Here is a 5,832-nt window from a genome sequence, read left to right as displayed (position 1 = left end):
CTTACAACTTTGTTCTTCTTCAGTATTTTCTTGGCTATTTTAGTTCTTTTGACTCTCCATATAAACCGTAGAATCAGTTTGTCCATATCCAAAAAATAACTTGCTAGTATTTTGACTAAGATTGCATTAAATTTGTAGACCAAGATAGGGAAAACTGACATCTTAACAATATTGACAATTTTGTTTTCCTACACACGACCATGAACTATCTCTCCATTTATTTAGTTTTTCTTTCATTTTGTTCATCAGTGTTTTATAGTTTTCCTTATATAGAGCTTGTACACATTTTGTTAGATTTATACCTATTTCACTTTTTTAGTACTAGTGTAAATGGTATAGTGTTTTTAATTTCAAATTCTACTTCTTCATTGCTGATATATAATTGTATAAAAATAATTGATTTGTATATATTAATTTTGTATTCTTCAACCTTGCTATAATCATTTATTAGTTTTGTCAGTTCTTTCAGATTTTTGACACAGATAATCATGTCATCTACAAACAGAGATAATTATATCTCTTCCTTCCCACTCCATATACCTTTTACCTCCTTTTCTTGTTTTACTGCACTAGCTAGAACTTCTAGTACAGTACTGAAAAAGAGTGATGAGAGGAGACATCCTTGCCTTGTTCTGACCTTAATGGGAAAACTTCAAGTTTCTCACCATTCAGTTTGATGTTAGCTGTAGAATTTTTATAGATATTCTTTATCAAGTTAAGAATGTTTGGCTCTATTCCTGGTTTACTGAGAGTTTTTATCATAAGCGGTGGCTGGATTTTATCAAATACTTTTTCTGCATCTATTGATATGATCATGTGATTTTGCTTTTTTAGCCTATTGATGGATTACATTAACTCATTTTTGAATGCTCAACCTGCCTTGCTTAACAGTAATAAATCCCACTTGGTTGTAGTGTGTAATTCTTTTTGTACGTTGTTGCATTCAACTTGCTAATATTTTGTTGAGGATTTTTGCATCTATGCTCATGAGAGATTTTGGCCTATAGTTTTATTTTCTTGTAATGTCTTTGCTTGGTTTTAGTATTAGGGTGAAGCTGGCCACATAGAATGAGTTAGGAAGCATTTCCCCTGCTTCCATCCTCTGATAAACCTTGTAAATAACTAGTACAATTTATTCCTTAGAGATTTGGTATAATTCACCAGTGAACCCACCTGGGCCTGGTGCTTCCTGTTTTGGAAGGTTATTAATTGTCAATTCAATTTATTTAATAAGTATAGGGCTATTAAGATTATCTATTTCTCTTTTGTGTGATTTTTGGCAAATTAGGTATTTAAAGGATCTGACCCATTTAATCTAGGTTATCAAATTTGTGGACATGGAATTGTTTATAGTATTCCTTCATTATCCTTTTAATGTCCATAGAGTCTGTAGTGATGCTACTTCTTTCATTTCTGATATTAGTAATTTGTGACTTGTCTTTTTTTCTCAACTAGGCTAAAGATTTATCAATTTATTTTATCTTTTCAAAGAAACAGCTTTTGGTTTTGTTGATCTAATCTATTTAGTTCTTGTTTTAAATTCCATTGATTTCTGCTCTAATTCTTACTATTTCTTTTCTTCTGCCTACTTTGGATTTTGTTTTCTATTCTCTTTTTAGGTTCTTCCTATGGAAACTTAGATTACTGATTTTAAATGTTTCTTCTTTTATAGTATATGCATTTGATGCTATAAAATCCCTCTAAGTACTGCTTTTGCTGCATCCCACAATTTTTCATAAGTTGTTTTTTAATTTTAATTTAGGAAAAAATGATTTAAAATTTGTCTCCAGATTTCTTCTTTGACTCATGTGTTATTAAGAAGTGTGTTGTTTAATCTCCACATATTTTGGGATTTTCCATTTATCTTTCTATCATTGACTTCCAGTTAAATTTCATTGTTATCTGAAAATAGACATTATATGATTTCTCTTCTTTTAAAATTGTAAGGTGTGTTTAGACCAGGAATATGGTCCATATTGGGGAATGTTCCATGTGAGTTCGAAAAGAATGTGTATGCTGCTGTTGTTGGAAGATTTAGTCTATAAATGTCAATTATATTCAGTTGATTGATGGTGATGTTTTGTTCAACTATGTCCTTACTGCTATTCTGCCTGCTCAATCTGTCCATTTCTGATAGAGGGATTTGAAGTCTTCAACCATGATAGTGGATTCATCTATTTCTCCTTGTAGTTCTATCAGTTTTTGCCTCTCATAATTTGATGCTCTGTTGTTAGACATATACATGTTAAGAATTGTAACGCCTTCTTGGAAAGTTAACCCCTTTATCATTACATAATGCCTTTCTTTATCCTTAATAATTTTCTTTCTTTGAAATCTACTCCATCTGAAATTAATATAGCTACTTCTGCTTTCTTTGATTAGTATTACTATGATATATTTTTCTCCAGCCATTTACTTCAAATCTATATGTGTCTTTATATTTAAAATGAGTTTCTTGTAGACATCAGATAATGGGTCTTATTTTGTGGTTCACTCTGACAATCTTTTTTCTTTTAATTGGTGCATTTGGACCATTGATGTTCACAGTGATCATTGATATATTTGGACTCATATCTACCATCTTTATTACTGCTTTCTATTTAATGCTCTCCTTCTTTGTTCCTGTTTTTGCCCTTCACTTTTTGTATGCCTTTGGCAGTTTCAAATGAGCATTTTATATGATTCCATTTTTCCTCCTTTCTTTGCATATAGGTTATACTTCTACTTTTTACCATTTTTATGATTGCCATAAATGTGGCAATAGGCATTTACATATATAATTTAAGTCCCTTTTTGAATGACAGTATACCACTTCATGGGTAGTGTGAGTACCTAATAATAACACAATAATCATAATTATTTCTTTTCATTCTTTGTATCATTGCTGTCATTCTTTTCACTTATATATAAGCATACATAAGCATATATATATTTGAAATATATATATAAGCATACATAATCAAATACATTGTTGGTATTATTTTTTGAACAAATATCTGTTAGGTCAGCTAAGAATTAAAAAAAAGTTTTTATTATATTTTCACTTATTCCTTTTACGCTCTTCCTTTCTTTATGTAGATCTGAATTTCTGATCTTTATTATTTTCCTTGTCTTTAAAGAACTTTTTTCCCCCAATACTTCTCCAGTTTAAGATAGCTGGAGTTTGTTAACTCCAGTTAACAAATATGGTATTTATATATCTTAATATTTACTGTAAGTTTTAAGTGATGTTTAAATTCTGAATTATCTTTCCATAAAGATAGAGGCATAATGGTTTGTATTTTATAGGAAAACATTTATCTTTAGGTCACAAACATGAATGAGTATTTTTTGCCAATATTACAAAGATGATTCCAAACCCTAGCTAATCTCTTTCTCAGATTGCAACCCCTTGTTTAATCTTTAATGAAAATAGAGACCAAAAACAATTGCTTAAACATATCACTGTGTGAGATTATGGTGACTAAGAAATCCCTGAAAGAGCAGTAAACCATGATTATTGGAAAGCTCGGAACGCTAGCAAAGTTTAATTGCAAAGGATTAAAAGAAGGCCACAAATTGTGTTTTCCTAAGAGAAGGAGTAACTATATATGTCATTCAGTAATGTACTGAAATGGCCTTGTCTAGTGTGAGTGTTGCACAGAAACTCCAAGTCACCTTTTCCTGGTCTATTATCTATCATAGCATGGCCCTTCACTCCACCTGCATAGACAGCCACTAAGCCATACTGGCCTGCTTCCTTCCATAACTTTTTGGCAGCCAATGGCTCCATACAGGTGTCCCAAGGACAGTGACTCACCCCAGTTGTTAAACGTCTTCAAAGGAGGCAACCCAACTTTTTTTTAATCCGTGTAGTTTTGTACAAACTAATCAGAATCTATGGCTTTACCATTAGCTAAAATCTGACCTGAGAAAGCGTCATGAAATTCCAAAGCATCATTACCATTCATTGTTAATCCTACCTTTTCTAGCACTTTTAGAGTAGCATATGTTGGTTTGAGTAAAAGTTGATCTTTCGAATCCTGAGACAAATGCACAGAATCCCTCAAATATGCCCTCGGGTTATAACCCAAGGCCAGAGCCTTTTCCTCAGCATTGCAGATGCGCCATCAGTCAGGAAAGAAGAATTTGCAGCTGTCACTGTGCCATAGGGCTTGATGAATGCAGGTTTTATTTTGGCCATCTGCTTCAAGAAGGACAAATGCCACTATCTTTGGTAACTGTATCTTTTCCTGGTACTTTGAAGATATACAACATCAGAAGGGAGTCCTTCATCTTGTGCCTTCTTGGCCAGACTGTGCAAGTGCAGTGTGTACTCACCCTGTTCCAGTCGAGAAACAGCAAGGCAGAGGCAAGTCAGTCTTCAGAGTGATACATGGTCGTGCTCATATGATAGGAAATTCAATCTGAATTTAGAGATTAAAGATAGTCACTGACCTAGAGTCTTGGCCTTATTGAGATCCAGCATGCGTTACCTCAAATTACAAATGGGGACATAGGACATTAACTCTACACCACCTGCCATGACCACATCATACTGGCCAGAAGTAATCAAGCGAAAACCTGTGGTCCTGGTTTGGTTAGCAAAAATGCAAGCCATGGTGACAGCGTATGCAGGAGATGTGTCAGAGAGGTCATCTCCAAGGGCAGCCTCTGTAGCCACATTGCTTGTTTTCACTTCCTGTATAACTATGCCAAAGATGATATAATCAGCAACTTCCTTTGGGACACTGGTCTGATGCAACAAATCTGAAAGTACTCCTCTAGCCAAATCACATGTCATCAAGTCTTTATATGAGGTGCCTGGCAGCAGAAATGGAGTGTGAACGTCATCTGCCACTACCACATTTCTTTTATAGGGTTTAGCCAAGGTCTTCTTTGATTTGGTCTGGGCAGCTGGGGCAGCTGGTAGCTAGTAGGAACAGCTCAGAGGACTCAAGAAAATCTGAGGGCCCATTTTTCTGAACTTGGAAGGTTTTTTTCAAGTGTAAGTCAAGATGGAAGTCATCCTGAAATGGTCCCACCTTAGTTCTCATATGCTTGGGCTCCCGTTGTGGGTAGGGCTTGGCCCTAAGTTTCAGAGGTCAGAGGGACTTAGAGGTGGATCCAGCCTAGAAAGAACCGTTGTGCAGGCCATCAGGCTCCAGAGGCCTAGCTTCTGCCAGTCACCTGACTAGACAACCAGGCATATGACCTCTCCTTGATGGGCCTTCTTCCTTTCAATGGAGGAAGAGTTCTTTCTGCCCCTTTAGCCAAAGTGAAGGGCAGTGTTAAGGGACCTACAGGAAGTTAGCATGGGGGTGGGGTGAGGTTAGTCAGGAAGTATGTTGGGGGCTTGGCTAGCACCAGGCTGCAGAAAGTAAAGTCCTCTGCTCCCCTACCCCAACTTTAAGCACTTTCTACTCTTCACCTCAGAATGGTGGCCTCCCTGGTGACTGGCAGCTTCACTGTCTCCAGGATGCTCTGTGCTCAGGTGAGTCTGGCTAGGATGTTCCCGAGCCCAGGCAGAGCTCTCCTGCAGGGGCTGGGGCAGCCTCTGAGCCTCATCTCCTCTGCCAGAAAACTTTTAAAAACATCGTTTGCAAGACATGTCTCCTGGCAACAAATTCCCTCAAGTTTTATTTATCTGAGAAAGTCTATTTCTCCTTCACTTTTTTTTTTTTTCTCTCCTTCACTTTTGAAGGGTAATTTCACAGGTTACAGATTTCTAGGTTGGTGGTCTTTTTTTTCTCTCAACAATTTTTTGTTTGTTTTATTTTTGTTTTTGTTTTGCATTTAAAACTGGCCTTTTAATTCACTGGGTATTAAGAGCCAGGCAGAAATGAAACAATG

General features: G+C 35.9%; 1 pseudogene; it reads right to left on the bottom strand.

Moving 5' to 3' along the window:
- Window positions 1-3,568: 3,568 nt before the first annotated feature.
- LOC132366293 (trifunctional enzyme subunit beta, mitochondrial-like) lies at window positions 3,569-4,957 on the bottom strand (annotated as a pseudogene).
- Window positions 4,958-5,832: the final 875 nt, after the last annotated feature.

The sequence above is a fragment of the Balaenoptera ricei genome, chromosome 5, assembly GCF_028023285.1.
Source record: "Balaenoptera ricei isolate mBalRic1 chromosome 5, mBalRic1.hap2, whole genome shotgun sequence".
NCBI classification, from domain to species: Eukaryota; Metazoa; Chordata; class Mammalia; order Artiodactyla; family Balaenopteridae; genus Balaenoptera; species Balaenoptera ricei.
Note: the sequence above shows the minus strand (reverse complement) of the source record. Positions and strands in the feature narration are given on the sequence as shown.